At 38.6% G+C, this 18,511-nt stretch overlaps 1 protein-coding gene across 1 annotated transcript in view; it reads left to right on the top strand.

Moving 5' to 3' along the window:
- TYR (tyrosinase) overlaps window positions 1-18,511 on the top strand; it is a 117,560-nt gene that overhangs the window by 29,524 nt on the left and 69,525 nt on the right. The gene's annotated exons all lie outside the window — the stretch shown is intronic.

Genomic DNA, 18,511 nt, shown 5'->3' on the forward strand with positions numbered 1-18,511 from the left:
AATTATATCAATAGTCTATAGGCAATTGCTTTATGAAGATATTTTTCTCCTTTTATTAGAGTTCACTTTAAAGTACTATATAAAAAAAACTTAGATAATGTATTTTTAAAACACAAATGACTACTTTGCATATTGAAACAATGCAGATCTAGAAAATCCAGAATTTGAGAGCAAAATTTGCCATCCTCCCTCCACACTTCCATCATTAGACCTTCATTCTGATACATCCATACTAATCATACCTCAAAAGGGATATTAATTGAATGTCCATTTTCCTTTCTAATTTTAAAAAATGTAATCACCATTGTGTAATCTCCGGGCAGCTAGAGGGAGAGTCTGGCCTCTCTCCCTTTTGCCGGCCACATTCGGTGGACTCAAGCCGCTCACCCACCCGGAACTGCCCATGCAATGTGTGGACAAAGGAGGAAATGATGAAGGAGGGAATCGGGCTGGTTGATGATCAGTTACAATTTATTCCCACATTCTCCCCACACGTCTATTCCAGTTTCTCTAAACCCCCCAGTCTAGTCTCGCACTACCCCTTATTCCTGTCTCCTCCTGTCTCTCCCGTTCATCTCTCCATGCTCCCTCTCACAGCCATGTCTCCCTCTCTCCATGCACCTGCTCCTGCAGTCTTCCCCTACACTCCTCTCCCTCTGTACCCCTGCTAGTCTCTCAGTGCTCCATCTTGTTGCCCTGCTCTCTCTCATCTCTCCCCAACTCCCCAGCATTGGGGACAACACCCCCCCACCCCCACTGTAGCAAAATAAACATAGGAAAGCCCTTCCTGGGGCTGGAGCAATAGCACAGCGGGTAGGGCATTTGCCTTGCACGCGGCCGACCTGGGTTCGATTCCCAGCATCCCATATGGTCCCCTGAGCACCGCCAGGGGTAATTCCTGAGTGCAGAGCCAGGAGTAACCCCTGTGCATCGCCGGGTGTGACCCAAAAAGCAAAAAAAAAAAAAAAAGTCCTTCCTTTGCTCACGGACAAAATACCACTTAAGGTGTTTTCTCTTTTCCTTAGTCCTGTCACTGTCTCTGTCACTGTCATCCCATTGTTCATGGATTTGCTGGAATAGGCACCAGTAACATTTCCATTTGTCCCTGTCGCATGCTAATGTAGTCCGATGGCTTATTGGGGGCTCTTTTAGGGTAGGGGCGTGAGGACCGTTGGTGTTACTGTTTTTGGCATATCAAGTAGTACAGTAACTTCATCATCATCATCATCCCATTGATGGTTGATTTTCTCAAGCGGTCTCAGTAATGTCTCCATTCGTCCTAGCCCTGAGATTTTAGCAGCCTCTCTTTACTCGTCCTTCCCAACAGTGCCAGATTGGAGGCTCTTTCAGGGTCAGGGGAATGAGACCCATCATTGTTACTGGTTTTGGCAGATGAATACTCCACAGGGAGCTTGCCAGGCTCTCCCTTGCAGGCAGGAAACTCTTGGCAGCTTATCGGGTTCTCTGAGAGGGAGAACTAGGCTATAAAATGTTCTTATAGGCTTCTGAGAGCTTGGTTTTATAGCCTCTGGATGTTGGCCATTATTGGGATTACACGGCACCGGGGCAGTTTCTGGGTGTACTGCCTAGCTACTGAAATGGGGGATCTGGGTGGAAGAGGCCCAGTCCTGATCCGAGCTCTACTTCTTAATATTAGTTATTTATATGGACACAGTAAGCAATACACTGAGCTTGTAGGGTGGCTCTTCTGGGAACATCTTGCCACAGACTCAGACTACACTGCTCAGGCCGGAATAATCTTTCCTAACCCTAGCAGGTCTGAATTTAGTTATTACTTTTTGGATTATGAGAAAATTTGTTCATGACCATGCTCTTAACTTATAGTTTAGCATTATGGCACTTTGGCCAGGCCCATTTTGATGGCAGGGTAGCACATAACTCACCGCTTTCCCTGGGTCCATCCAGTCCCTCATTGTGACCCTGCTTTTGGGATGATAGGAAGTAAGGGCAACTGAGGCTTAGACCGAGAGAACAGATAGATGTCCAGGAGATAATATTATCTGGAGTCAATTAACTCCCAAGTTATAAAAACATAGCATTAACTCTTTCCCTGTGTCTGTACAAAAAGGACACCACTCTGAATTAACTATGCAAAGGACTTAAGGAGAATTGGAAAACAATATTTATTTATGAGTCAACAGAGCACAGAGTAATTGGAGCACTGTGACGGGGGTAACCCAATAAAACTAAGCTCCCTGTGGCATGGCAGAAAGGACAAACCAATATTATCCTATATACCATGAGATATCCAGTTACAAAATCGTTCATGATTGAGTTTCAGTCATACAATGTTCCAACACCTGTCCTTTCACCAGTGCACATTTCCTGCCACCAATGTCCTCATTTTGCTTCCCATCCACCCCAACTCCATCCCACCCCTGTGATCTACCTCTATGGCAGATGCTTTCCTTCTCTCTCTCTTATTTTCTTTTAGGCATTGTGACTTGCTGAAACATACTGAAAGTATATCATGCATATCCCTTTACCTCCTTTCAGTACATAGTTTTTGTTCAGAGTGCTTATTTCCAACTATCACTGTTATAATGGTCCCTTCTCTATCCTAACTTCTCTCCCCTTCCCACTTTGTGGTAAGATTCCTACCATGGACCAGTCTTCCTGGCCCTTGTTTTTAGTTTATTATTCACATACTATGTTTCTGTTGTTGTTGTTGTTGTTGTTGTCGTTGTTTTAATGTCCCTCACTGTATCACTGTATCTCTGTATTCAGGTTGCTCATTGATTTACTTGAGTGGGTGCCAGTATTGTCTCCGTTTGTCCCTGTCACGTTCAGGGTCAGGGAAATGAGACCCATTATTGTTACTGTTTTTGGCATATTGAATATGCCATGGGCAACTTGCCAGGCTCTGCCACGAGAGATTCTGCATCACTGTCTTCTGGAAGCTTTATTTTAGTCTCTTGATCTTGGTCTTTGATGAGATTACATGGTGCCAGGGGCATTTTGTGGGTGTGGCTGCCAAGCTGCTGGAAAATAGGGGATCTTGGTGGAGGACGCCCAGTCCCGATCCGAGCAGGCTTGGAGATCTCAGGCACGGGTCCCGCATATCTGGGTTCCTATGTCAGTTCCTTCATGGGTGAGGCTCATCCAAGCACATGGAGAGTGGCCTTGAGCATGGCTGTGGCTGGGTTCTGGAGGTTTTTGGTTGCTGTTGCTCTGCTTAGGGTTGGGAGGGAAACTCAATCCACCTCCCTCCAAGGTGCCCTGGTGAAGACAATCTGATGTGGGTGCAGGAGCACTCATTGTCCCTCAAATGAGTGCAATCATTGCATGTATAACCCTCTCCTTCTGACTCATTTTCACTCAGCATGGTACTCTCCATGTCCATCCATATTTAAGTACATTTTATGACTTCATTTTTCCCAACAGCTGTGTAGTGTTGCATTGTATAGACGCACCATAGTTTCTGTTCTCAGGCAAATTATGTTGTTTTCAGATTATTGCTATGGTGCATAGTGCTGCAATGAACATGTGAGTGCAGATGGCCTTTCTGTATTGTGTTTTTGGGCCACTAGAGAATTGCTGGGTTTTATGAAAGCTCAATTTCAGGAAGGCTGGACAAGCCAGCATTATCACCAATTGTGAATGAGAGTCCCCTTCTCTCCATCCATGCCAACACTGGTTGTTCTTTAGCATTTGTGCCAGCCTCTCTGGCATGAGATAATATCTCATTATTGTTTTGATTTGCATCTCCCTGATAATTAGTAATGTAGAGCACTTTTTCCTATTCCTTTTGGCTATTTGTGTTTCTTCTTTGAGGAAGATTCTGTTTATCACTTCTCATTTTTGGATGGGGATTTTCTTGTAAAGTTCTTACAGTGCCTTTTAGATCTTGAATATTAACCCTTACATCAGATGAGTGTTGGGTAACTATTTATTTTCCATTCTTTGGATTGTTTCATAACCTGGTCATCATTTACATTGAAGTGCAGAAACATTTTAGTTTAATGTAGTCTCATTGTGTATCTTTACTTCTTGCTTAGTCAGTGGTGTTTCAAAAATGTCCATTTTTTAAGCACATATTTTTCTCCTACTCTATTTTACCTTTATGGTCAAATAGACACAACAATACTTAACTCTAAAGGGAATCTGAAAAATGCAATCTCTAGTTAAAATGTGATCAACTACACAGGATATCCATTATTAAGAAAAAGAGGAAAATTAGTATCAGTGGGGGAAAAGTGACAGTTTTCTCATAATACTTCCTGATGTTTGTTGAAATGTGTAAAATAAAAATCAAGTGCTCCTATAACAATGTTATGTCTACTGAGTTGCATAATAGTATTAAATGGGGTGCCCAAAATATTATTTTATTCCAGGCCATTTAAGTTATTAAATAAATGAGAATTTATTATAAAACCTTAAATTTGGTGTATTAGGTTAACATGCTATATAGTGCTACAGACTAAGTGTGCACTGCCCTAAAGTTAATACATTGAAACACTTCTACATGATTAAGGTATACTATTTGATCTGTGCTGGTTTTATCTGTGCACTATATAGAATATCCAAGGATAAATCCACATATATGTATACATATGTATATATATATATATGCTCAAATAAGTTTTGATGAATTACATGAAAACATAAAATTAAATAAAGAAATTCTTTTCCAACAAATTGTATTGGGAGAATTGGATAACCACATGCAAGAAATTAAAGCTGGATTCATATCTCACACCTTACACAGAAGTCAACCCAAACTGGATCAAAGATCTTGATGTCAGACCTGAATATATAAAATACATTGAGGAAACTCTAGGCAGAATTCTCCAAGACTCGGACCTCAGAGGATTCTTCAAGATATGATGCCATTGACAAAAGCTAACAAATGAAAACAAAACGAACCGGGCTATATCAAACTTAAAAGTTTCTGCAGGGCAAAAGAGACATGGGCTAAAATGAAATGATAGCTAACGGATTTGGAGAAAATGTTTTGCACTCAACATATCAGATAAATGGTTGGTTTCCAGGATCTACAAATTACTCACAAATATCAACAACAACAAAATCTAAACACCCAATCAAAAAATGAGAAGAGGAAATGAACAGACACTTCTCCGAAAAAAGACTCAACAGATGGCCAACAGGCACAAGAAAAAAATGCTCATCATCACTTATTATTTGGAAAATACAAATCAAGATGACAATGAGTATCATCTTACACAGCCAGAATGACACATATCAAAAACACTAGGAACAATGCCTGTTGTTGGGAATGCGGTGAAAAAGAAACTCTCATCCACTGTTGGAATGCCGTATGGTCCAACCCCCATAGAAAACAGTTCGGAGGGAACTCAGTAAACTCATAATTGATCTCTCATATTATGCAGCAGTTCCATTTTGGGGTATCTGTTCTCAGGACAGAAAAACATTAGAAAGAATATATGCACACCATTATTCATGGCAGCACTCTGTAAAAATAGCACAGATTTGAAATAAACATAGATATCCAACAATAGATATGAAAATGTGTATATACACATGAAAATGTGTATATACACAATGGAATCATACAAATATGCAAAGAATGATGAAATCATGCAAGTTAAAGCAACATGGATAGAACTAGAAGATAATCATGTTAAATGAAGTAAGCCATAATAAGGATAAACACAATGATATTACTTATATACTGTTTAGAATCACTGAATGTGGGAATACATAGCCCAGATAAACCTTAATCTTCGTGTACAAGAATGAGAATGAAATAAAGAGTGGATGTGATGAGGAGAAGAGACAAATGAGAGGCGATGGTGGCTAGGTCAGGGAATCCTCAGGCACAAAGGTGGTGTTAAAGAATGATAGAGTCAAATACACAAACCACAGTGTCAACAACACTGAAGTTAAGAGACCCAAACTCTAATATCTAAACTTAGAAAAGTGTCTACAAGAGGGCAAATTGGTGAGCATGAAGGTAAAATGGGAGGTTACCTGGGGACAACTTCCTGTTGCAGGGAAGTTGACAGTGATAGCAATATTTGATGCTGCAATATAGTGTGTCTAAAACTGTGTATGAAAAACTGGAAAAAGATGTCTTAGTAAAACATGTTGATTGGGGGAAAAAAGAAAGCTTACCATACAATATATTAGAAGGTAGGCCTTCAGAATTTATCTAGGATGGGATAAGGTCAAGAAGAAGGATCCCTCACCGATGTATCTGGATACTTATTATAAGTGTCCCAGGAAAGATTGCTTTCCTTCCCTGATCTTTCTAGGACTATATGATTGGAATTCAGCAAGTTCAAGTTCAAGTTCGAATCCTGAATAAGGTTCTCACCAAGAGACTGACCATGCTGACCCCAGATGTCTAGACTTCAAAACTGAGAAATAAATTTCTATTGTTTGTTTTTAGTCACTCACTTTATGGAACCTTGTTTTAGTAGCTTAAAATGTGTAAGACATGGCACTGTAACAAGCAAGTTTAGTGACTCAACCTAATAAAAATTATTATATGTCTTGCTAAACAAGTTCAGCTAGATGTTTTTTGGTTAGTGTATTTGTTTTACAGATGACCATTTATGTGATTCTACTACATCCCAGTTCTCTAATGTATCTTCTGTTTCTTCCTATGTCATACACTTTACTCATAATTTATATAAACTTGATAAACACCCATAGTTTATATAAAATGATAATCATAATAAATCCCTTCATCTCAGTTGTCTCACTTAACATCAATGGTCTCAACTCACCAACTAAGAGAAACAGAGTAGGAAAATGCATTAGAAAACTGAACACGTTTTCTGCCTACCTCAGGACAGTCATGGTAAACTTAGGTTTAGAGTCAAAGATTGGAAAGCAATCTTACAGGAAAACTGTATCCTAAAAAAGATTGTGGTGGCCATACTTCTGATATCAAACATAGGCTTCAAAATTTAGAAAAATGGTTATAGGGGAAAGGGATTGTAATCATTAATGATCAAGGTCTCTAGGCATCAAAATAACTTATATTTCTAAACATGCATACATCTAATGATGTACCATCACTGCTTATAGAATGGAAGAAAAAAAACACAATAATAGTAGGAAATTTTGACACTCCTCAGTCACTATTTCATAGATAAACTGGCAAACATACTCAATAATGAAAGATGGACATTAAAGAAATTAATGAAGATATGGCCCTAAATGATGCAGGGGTGGTGAAATGGGTCTGTGTTCTGCCATAATTCCCAGGTTCTTTAATATTTTTAAAAATGAAAATATGAATAATAAGGATGTTCACACTCAGAGTTAAAAAATAAAACATTTTATTACAAAGTAGAAGGAAAAAAACTTCCCAGTAGGGAGGAAGTTAGTAGAGGACAAATTTAAATGTGACTCAACTTGTGGAATTTTTATAGGAAACCTGGGTCTTTGTGTTATTTACCAAACAGATTATTAGGGGATTCACATTTGTCTCCCAGAGATGAATTAATTTCAACCTTATTTGTTGCTAAGGTAAGATTAGTGTCTTGCATTCTTAACCACGCTGGTTGGACCTATTTGTTTATTTAAGATCTTTTATGTTATATATACTGAGTCCAAGGTCTGGGACAGAATTTATGATCTTAAGAAAATTTAAAATTGCTCAGTCTCAGAAAAAGCCCAGGAATGTTCATGATCCTTTAGAATGGACAGTGGAGCAGCCAATATGAAGCTGCTCAGAGCAGCTAGCAAGAAAGAATCAAGACTTCCTCTTTCACTAGTGGACAGGTCGAAGGCTCTTTACCCTACCCACCAAAATTAAGTTCAGATTATTCTCCAGTGTATATGGTTCATTAGCCCAGAAAATCACATGCTAGGACCAAAAATATGTCTCTATAAAATTGAGTCATATCAGACTATTCAGATACTTTGAAAATGGAAATAAATCAACTACGACTTTTGGAAAAGAAAATGAAGAGATTCCTGGAAATAAATGAGAATGAAGACACGCATAAATGTAACATATAAGACACACCAAAAACTGTTTTAAGAAGAAAGTTACAGCCATGTAAGTGCACATTAAGAGATAAGAAAGTGCCTAAATAAATATCCTAACAGTACAGCTTAGGCTACTAGAAAAATATCAGCAAATAGAACCAAAAGTAGTCAATGGGAGGTAAGTAATTAAACATAGATAAGGAATCATTAAAATTAAAACAAAATATTCATATAATTCACAAAACCAAGAGTTTTAAAACAAATATATATCTGCTATATTGACAACTGTTAAGAAAAAGAAAGAAGGAAAGAAGGAAAGAAAGGAAGAAAGAGAAAGAAATGAAGGAAGGAAGGAAGGAAGGAAGGAAGGAAGGAAGGAAGGAAGGAAGGAAGGAAGGAAGGGAGGGAGGGAGGGAGGGAGGGAGGGAGGGAGGGAGGGAGGGAGGAAGGAAGGAAGGAAGGAAGGAAGGAAGGAAGGAAGGAAGGAAGGAAGGAAGGAAGGAAGGAAGGAAGGAAGGAAGAAAGGAAGGAAGGAAGGAAGGAATCGAAAAGAGAAACATTACAATGGATAACACAGAAATGAGAAAGACCAAAAACTATTTAAAAAATTTAACTAGACAACTTAAAGAAATGGATAAATTCTGGACTTCTATAAGCTTTCAAGATTGAATCAGGATAAAACAGAGCACATAAAAAACACAAATAAGAAAATCAATTCATGCATCAAAAATCTCTCCCAAAACAAAAGCCCAAGCCCAGATAGATTAAATAGCTCAAATTTTCAAGCAAGTTACACTTCCCACAGTCCTTCTCAATCTCTTCCAGAAAGTTTAAGAAAACAGAATTATGCCCAAATTTTTACAGAGCAGATATTACCTTGTCACTAAAAGCAGATAGAGACTGTTTCTCCCATAAAAATAAAATTATAGACCAATTTAACTGATAAGCCTAGATGCAATGATCCTCATCCAAATTTTAGCAAACAAATTCCAACAATATATTAAAAGTATTATAAACACTCATCAGACAGAATGTATCCCATTATGTAGGTCATTTAATTTAATACACCGTATCAATGCAGTTAAAGTAAAAATGATATGATCATAATAGATGCAGAGAAAGCATTTAACAAAACACAACACTCATTTATGTTTAAAATACCTATAAATAAAATGTAATGGAAAGAATTATCTTCAGGATAGTTGAAGCCATTTACTATAAACACACGTTTATTAACCAGAGAAGACACAAAGCAATGCGACCACTCTCACCACCATTGTGCACGATGGTATTGCAAACACAGGTGTTTGCAACTAGGCAAATAATACGAAAGGGATCTAAATTGTGGAAAAAATGCAAACTATCATTTTTAAAGCTGACATAAAAACCTAAAAACTCTATTAAAAATCCTAGAAACAATGAACTTGTACAGTAAAGTAGCAGGTGACAAAACTAACACACAAGTCCATGGCACTTCTATATGAAAAATAAAATGAAACAGAAAAGGAAAAAAATGAAAAAAGTTATCCTCACTATTGTATCACTGTATCACTGTCATCCAGTTGCTCAACGATTTGCTCGAGCGGGCACCAGGAACGTCTACATTGTGAGACTTGTTTACTGTTTTTGGTATATTGAATATGCCACGGGTAGCTTTCCAGGCTATGTCATGCGGGCAAGATACTCTCGGTAGCTTGCTGGGCTCCCTGAGAGGGGAAGAGGAATCGAACCCGGGTTGGCAGCATGAAAGGCAAACACCCTACCCGCTGTGCTATCGCTCCAGCCCTTGCTCCCAATTATGCATCAAAAAATACAGTGCCTGATATTTCAGTTTAACAAAATATGTTAAAGACTTATACAAAGAAAGCTATAAGTTTCTAGGCAAAGAAATAAATGAAGACCCAAGGAAACCAAACATACCGTGGGTGGAATAATTAATACCAAATGACCTTCCTTACCCAAAGCACTATACAGATCCAGTTAAGTCCCTTAAAAAAACTCAGGATAATTTCTGACACATACACCAAATCTTTTAAATTTTATATGGATTAGTAACCCCTACCCAAGCAAACTAAGCAATTTTAGGGGCAAAAATATGTGCTTCTTTGAAACTTTTATTTGTCCAACTTCACACCATACTATAAAGAAAGTATGATACTGGAATAAAAACAGACTCTCAGGCCAATGTCACTGTCACTGTCACTGTCATCCCTTTGCTCATCGATTTGCTTGTGCGGGCACCAGTAACGTCTCCATCTTGAGACTTGTTGTTACTGTTTGAATTAAAAATAAAAAGACAAACCCTAAGGTATTTGGTCAGCTCATCTTCAACAAGTGAGTTTTGCTGTGAAGTAGGTCAAGCAAAGCCTCCTCAATGAATGGTATTGGAAAATTGATAAGTCCAATGTTTTATAAAGAAAAAGAGTTCAGACCGCTATTTTATATCATGTACAGATGTCAATTCAAAATGGATTAAGGACCTTGATATCAGACCCAATATATAAAATATATCTAGAAAAATATGGACGGAAACTGTAGTAAAATTGAATCTAGGGATATCTTTGGTGACTCAATCTTATTGGCCAAGAAAACAGAAGAGGGCTGCTCTGGCAGGCACCGAAAGCCGGAGAATGCTCCAGACCCCAGATTGGGCCAACAACACCGGGGTGCCAGATGGAGAAGGTACAGCCAGCACGCCTTCTCCAGATGGAGCCCCAGCAACACTGAGCTTCTACTAACATGGCTCTGGTATGCGGGACTGGGACATCGCCAAACCTTTCCTGATATACAAAAAAGATGCTCAGGAATGCCTCCACCACCCCTGAGCATCCATTATCCCAGAGGCACAGAAACCAATCTCAGAATGCAGCAGCTGCTGGCAGATATAATCCAGGACTCTGAATTAAGCTACAGCCCCGTGCAGCCCCGGAAGGGGAAGGGTTTCTGTCCCTTGGCCTTTCCCCCCCCTGGACAGCATGGCAACCGCCACTGTTCAGAATCAATTGGACAGAGAGGTAGAAGTTTGCAGTGATGGGATGGGATGCATGGGGAATCTTGCAATGGGGGAGTCAGAGCCGGCCCTGCCTCCAGCCCAAATGAGACCCCAAGTGGTCGCCCATGAACAGCTCCTCCGCTCCTGAACAGCCATGATCCCAGCGCCACAGAAACCAATCTCAGAATGCAGCGGCTGCTGGCAGAAATACCTCTGAACTTAATACCAGAATTCCAAAACTGGGCGGCCGCTTTCGCGACTGTGCAACATCATATGCTCTTTGTTACCAACAATAGAAAACATACAATCTAATGATGCCATTCCGACAGGTCTGACTGTTGGAAGAAAAACTCCAAATAATAATAGTGAGTTTCCTGTCGAAAATTGAATGTAATCAAAGTAAGGAAAGAGTAAAGTGAAAATCATCTGCCACACAGGCAGAGGGGGAGTGGAAGGGGGTGTATACTGGGGTTTTTGGTGGTGGAACATGTGCACTGGTGAAGGGGTGGGTGTTTGAGCATAGTATGACTGAGACTCGATCTTAAAAGCCCTGTAACTGTTCTCATGGTGACTCGATTAAAAAATAAATTAAAATAAATAAAGAAAGAAAAGAAAAGAAAACAGAAGAAAAAAGTGAATGTTACTACATCAAATTAAGAAGCTTTTTCATTGCATAGGAAATAATAAGTAGTATGAAAAGACATCCGTACACTGAGAAAATATTTTTCTATAACAAAAGTTCAAAATACAAATTATATTAAGAACTTGTAAAAGCAACAACAAATCAAAAAGTAGGCAGAATAAATCAATAGAAACTTCCTTGAAGAAGTAATACTGATGGCCAATAAATATATACAAATTGCTCCCTATCACTTTCTTTCAGGTAAATGCTAACCAAGATAGCAATTAGATATCTCTTCACAGTGGTGAGATTGCCCACGTAAAAAATGACCAAAAAAATATGTTGGTATGATGTGGGGAAAACACAACCCTCACTGACTGATAAAATCTCTTTGGAAAATAATATGGACATTTCTCAAAAAATACCATGATAATTGAGTTTCTATGAGACCTGGACTCCATGCCTCACTGTACTAGGCCCAACAGCACTATTTTAAAAATATATCTGTGCCCATATTGTTGCACTAGTCAGAATAGCTAAGCCCTATACACTACACAAGTGCCCAAGAACAGATGATTCAGAAAGAGCTGGTATATATAAACAGAATACTACTTGGCTATTAGGAAAAATAAATTTATGCAACTTGCCACTAAATGGACAGACCTGGAGAGTAGCTATATGAAGTCAGTTAGAAGAAGAAAGATAAATACAGAATAATTTCTCTCACATAGAAGATATAATGAACCATAGTAAGAGAGCAATAAATAGCCAAAAATAATAGGCCTTGAGAGCTGATATGCAGGACCAAACTCTCCTGAATGATCGAAGGTGAGTGGTGGGGGCCCCAGGGAGGGAAGCAAGCACTCTGGTAGTGTTGTGGAGTTGAAATGATATACGTGTGAACTTATTAATAGCACTGTATAAATAAGAAACGTTGAAAAACAGTATGTCAGTTTTCCACATCCTTTGTACATGGTTTATACAATTACACACGAGTGCATATATGCAAATGTTTTCAGTCATACACAATGAGGTTATACAGGGAAGAAATTTATTTGGTATTTAAAATAATGCACAATATAAAGTGATCATGTATGAAATAATTCTGCTAACATTGAGTTCATGGAAATGATTAATCCTTGTGCAAAGGTTCTAAAACAACTATTGAATGAATTGAATTCACCTTAAAGTCTTCTTAACTGAAATATAAAACTGACTTCCATTGTTTGGGAGTTCTCTTCCTTGGATAGAATACTTATATTTCTAACAAGTTCATAAGTGATGGGGCCAGAGTGATAAGACAGTGGGTAGGGAATTTGCCTTACATGCAGTCAATGAATGTTTAATCCCCCGTATCTCATAAGGTCCCCTGAGCCCGCTATGAGTGATTCCTGAGTGCAGAGCCAGGCGTACACCCTGAGCACTACTGGGTGTGGCCCCAAAACAAAACCAGCAGAAAACACGGTTTTAAATGATGCTTATACTGCCCATTACTTTTGTAAACAATAGCAATTTGTGGATAATTTATGATATTAACTGTTGTCTAGAGTTATATGGTAAGAAACAATAAACCAGCACTATGTTTAATTCGGGGCTGGAGCAATAGCACAGCAGTTGGGCTTTCGCCTTTCACGCGGCTGACCTGAGTTCGATTTCTCTGCCCCTCTTGGAGAGCCTGGCAGAGCCTGGCAAGAGTATTGAGCCCGTGCGGCAGAGCCTGGCAAGCTACCATGCGTATTGGATATGCCTAAAACAGTAACAATAAGTCTCTCAATGAGAGACGTTACTGGTGCCCACTCGAACAAATTGATGAGCAACAGGATGACAGTGATGTCTTGTGATGTTTAATTCACCTTACTGTCTCCCATCACTGTATCACTCACTGTACTATTGTCATCCCATTGTTCATAAATTTGCTCAAGCAGATGCCAGTAATTTCTCCATTCATCCCTGTCATGTTCAGGGTCAAGGGAATGAGGCCCATTATTGTTACTATTTTTGGCATATCAAATATGCCATGGGTAGCTTGCCAGGCTCTGCCGTGAGAGATTCTGCATCACTCTCTTCCGGGAGCATTGTTTTATAGTCTCTGGATCTTGGCCATTGATGAGATTACATGGCCCCAGGGGCAGTTTGTGGGTGTGACTGCCAAGCTACTGGAAAATGGGGGATCTGGGTGGAAGAGGCCCAGTCCCAACCCGAGCATGCTTGGAGATCTCAGCCCCGGGTTCTGCACACCTGGGTTTCTCTGCTGGTTCCTTCATGCGTGAGGCTCATCTGAGCATGTGAAGAGTGGCCTTGAGTATGGCTACATCTGGATGTGGGAGGTTTTTTGGCTGCTGGGGCTCTGCTTGGGGTGGGGAGGGAAACTCAACCCGCCCCTCTCTGAGGGTTCCCGGTGAAGACAGCCTGGGCAGGAGATTCTGCGTTGCTTTTTTCGGGGAGCTTTGTTTTATCGTCTCTGGATCTTGGCCATTGATTAGGTTACATGGCACCAGGGGCAGTTTGTGGGTTGTGAACTGTCTCCCATAGTTTGTCGGTGACACTGTCTCCCATAGATGAAGAAATCACATGTCAAATTTGAAGTATTTCCTAATAAAGTGAAATTCTAATTAATTACTTTTGTGACTTTTGAACTAGCACTTTCAGAAAACTTAAAGTTGTATTGAAAGTCATTGTTTTAATTATACCTAAAATTTGCTGAGATCAAGATCTTTCTGATCCACAATATTATATTTCTGCTGTAATTAAATTGTTTTTTATTTTTATTTATTTATCTTTTAAAAATTTTTTGTTAGTGAATAACCATGAGGATACAGTTACAGATTTACATATTTTCATGCTTGTGTTTCGGTCATACAATGCTCGAGAACTCATCTCTCCACCAGTGCCCATTCTCCACCACTGATGATCATAGTATCTCTCCCACATCCCAATCCCATCCCCCCAGCCCCAGTCCGCCTCTGTGGCAGAGCATTCCCTTTTGTTCTCTCCTTTTGGGTGTTGTGATTTGCAATAGGGGTATTGAGTGGCCGGGTAGGGCTTTTGTCTTGCACGCGGCAGACCTGGGTTTGATTCCTCTGCCCCTCTCAGAGCCCGGCAAGCTACCGAGAGTATCCCACCTGCATGGCAGAGCCTGACAAGCTACCTGTGCCATATCAGATATGCCAAAAACAGTAACAATAAGTCTCACAATGAAAATGTTTATGGTGCCCTCTTGAACAAATTAATGAACAAGGGCATGACAGTGTTACAGTGCTACAGAAATTAAATTATAAGCTCCTTTTAAGTACTCAGCCACTAAACATAGCCTCCTCACTTCTTATGTAACCTTGTGAATATAGGTGCTTAGTAATTCCTAAATTTAATAGCACATAAGGAGTAACTTGGGGAGGGTCAGTATAGACAAGTACTCTCCCTTTTTAGATTCTCGAGGGCTAGAAAAATATCTCAAAGGATACTTAGAGAACAAGTATTTTATGAAAAAATTCTGGGTTTTATCCCTAACACTGTGTGAAATGTTGAGTACTTCTGTGAACAGATCCAGAGCTAATGCAGAAGTAACCCCTGAGCAATACTGAGATTATCCAGAAACAAACAAAAATCTTTAGATTCAATAATGTATTTTTTCTCTCTTTCCTTACTTTTTCCCTCCAATTTTATCTATGAAATACTGTAAAATGTAAAAATTAATTAAATACATTTCAGATTATGTCAAATAAATCACTATTACTTTCCTAAATATTTAACGATGAAACTTTTCCACATTTCGAAATATGCCAGAATAAAGCACGTATTTGTAACGCAAATTTCTATAAAGAAAGACACTAAATTAAACTAAATGTTATATTTAGAAATATTTAGATAGTGCCTCACACATTAGTTTTCTAAGTTTTAAGCCACATGCTTTTTCAATGATCAGAATATAAGGAAAGAATAAGCGAGCAGATACCATTGGGCTACACTAGCACGTAACAGGGATGAATGGAGACATTACTGGCGCCCACTTGAGCAAATCGAAGATCAACAGGATGACAAGTGATACAAGTGAAGGAAAGAATTATTTTAAATTAATATAATAAAATAATCATCAGTAAATAATTTAAAAGCATGAGTTCAATATTAGTAGGTAAGAAAATTAGTCAAAGTCAACTAATTTCAATCCTAGTTACAAATTAGAATTACCTGGGGAATTTTTAAGACTCCAGGGTCTAGCCCCTCTCCTAATTTGACTCTGCAAGGGTCAAGTGAGCATTGATATTAGACAAATACACAATTCTCCAGTGTACTAATGTGAAGAAACAAAAGAAAAAAAATATGGATTGACAACTTGAAATCTCCCATTTCCATTACATAAAACTGTGCTTATTAATTTCCCACAGGAATGTAACTCACAGACTTGAAGACATTACACAGAATAATTTGGGCAACTTCCACTGCTCTTCACAAAGAACTTTGAGCCATTTTGGCATCTGTGGATGCTAACAAGGTCCCCACTGGCTTATTAAGTTTCTTATTCATTGAAATTCTAGACCAAAAACAAGGCAATAATATAATATGTCCTTACTGCTACTGAATGAAAATAGCAAGTCAAAAAATTAATTTCATTGTCACTGTCATCCCGTTGCTCATCGATTTGCTCGAGCAGTCACCAGTAACTTCTATATTGTGAGACTTGTTACTGTTTTTGCATATTGAATACACCACGGGTAGCTTGCCTGCCTCTGCTGTGCGGGTAAGAGACTCTCGGTAGCTTGATGAGCTCTCCGAGATGGGTGGAGGAATCCAACCTGGGTTGTTCACATGCAAGGCAAACGCCTTACCCATTATGCTATCACTCCAGCCCAATTTCACTGTACATAGTAAAAATGTATTTCTAGTGAATATCATCAAGTCTATAGAAACTCCAATTCTGTCATACAGAAAAGAATCTGAACTATATTCATTTACATTATTTTCTCTACAGACTGTTTTTCCCCCGAAAGACACAAGTTTTATCTCCTCTACAAATATGGGATAATGATTACACTCATAGTATATGCATCCCTGGGGCTCAAAGAGAATAACCTGTGTGTATGCTACATCTTCCATGGAGCAATCAGTGAATGGAGCATGGCCATGGTCAAGGTCGTGTCCATCCATTCCAATGTGTGCCCTTTGAGTTCCTATGTGGGTGTAACAGTTACACACTCAAATCATATCTGTACACAAAATACATATACAGATATAAACATAAAAGTTGAAAAATATCTCAGGAGGAAGGAAAATACATATTCTTAGGTTAAACTTCTAGAGGAAGTAATGCTGATATAGTCTCTGACATTGTACAGAAGTTGAATGAGAGCATGATCACCAGCTGAGCAGACAAAGTGGACCTGAGTCCCCAGGTGAGAGATAACAAAGCATCAGGTGCAAAGAATGAGTACAGCTTGTTCCCTGCAAGCACACTGTGGTTCCATCACCAGCACCACATATGTCCTTTGAGCACTTCCAAGAATAGTTCCTGACCATAGAGCCAGGAGGAGCATAGAGCCAGAAATAAGTCCAAGCACAGCTGGGTGTGACCAAAAATTTCTTTTTAAATATTCAAATAAAAAGATAAAGATTTACACCTCTTAAAAATGAAGGGGTAGGGGCACAGATAGTATACAGGTTAGGGGATTGCTTTGCACAATGGCCAATCCAGTCTAACTCTGAACCACGCATGGAGCACTGAGCACTGCCAGAAGTGAGCCACAGCACTGTAGATATGGCTTCCAACCTAAATCATGCATTCATTAATAATAAATAGTTAAAAATTAATCCAAGAGGCTAAAAACAAAATAATCTAAATTGCATGAAATGTAGCCAGACCTCCCAATGCCTTTACTTTGTCAATCCTTTGTTTTGTTTTGCAAAGATCAATATGACAGTTACTTATTGTCTGATATAGATTGTATGTTCTTTTGTGAAGCATGACAGCCTTTACTGAAATTTATTTAGGAAGATCTGAGGGGAGATCAAGAGAGAAGTATGTGTTCTAGAGATAACACAGTCTGATATTTCAAAGTCCTGAAATTCTGTGATGTGCAACTTGGCCACATTCTTAAAATTTGGTTTCTTCTTAAAATTTAACTTTCTTGTTGCACTTTTTTTATCTGATTCTTAACCATATTTTTCTTTTGTTTTGTATCATGTCTGAATGCTCTCTGAAATTATATCTATTCTGCCTCTTTACAGGAAGTATATAAAAAACACAAAATAAAAAATATTAAGATCTTCTTTTAGCCTCAGGTTTTTCTTATTTCCAGTGGAGATAATAACTTCAAATTATCAGAGTTGCTGCATAGATTGAAATATGTGAATGATTTTAATGTTAATTTGACACAAATAACATTGAAATAACAGCTGTTCTAATTATTTCATTATTATTACTTATGCAGAAAATGGAGCAATTAAATGGAGTCCTAATTATCTTGGTAATAAATACTTTGAAATATAACAAATTATGAGTTCCTACATTGGTAGAGATGAACTGTAATATGGAAAGACACAAATTTCATGTTTCCTCCAGAACTAGATATTGAGGTTAAAATGACCTCCAGAATTGAAAAGCAAAGAACATATAATGGGCTGAAAATTATGCCCTCAGTGTTGTGACAGACTGAAATTAGGGTAACTATGCTATTTGTTATTAAGAGGGCTTAGTATGCTTCTTCTTCTGTGCCTACAAAGGAGTAACAGATAGAAAGAACAGAAGGGGCACAAGCACATCTCAGCCTATCTATTCTGCTTAACCTGTCCATTGCATGCAAACAAAAGCCATTCACTCTCACGAAATTCTGCTAATTAACACTTAGCAGTAATCTATAATGTAAAAACTCCCAAGTATAATAAATTTTGTTCTTGATAATATTACTTTGAATCATTCAACTTTAGATGTAAACAAAAATGAGATAATCGCTTAGATT

This window comes from Sorex araneus, chromosome 1 (genome assembly GCF_027595985.1).
Source record: "Sorex araneus isolate mSorAra2 chromosome 1, mSorAra2.pri, whole genome shotgun sequence".
In the NCBI taxonomy this organism is placed as follows: Eukaryota; Metazoa; Chordata; class Mammalia; order Eulipotyphla; family Soricidae; genus Sorex; species Sorex araneus.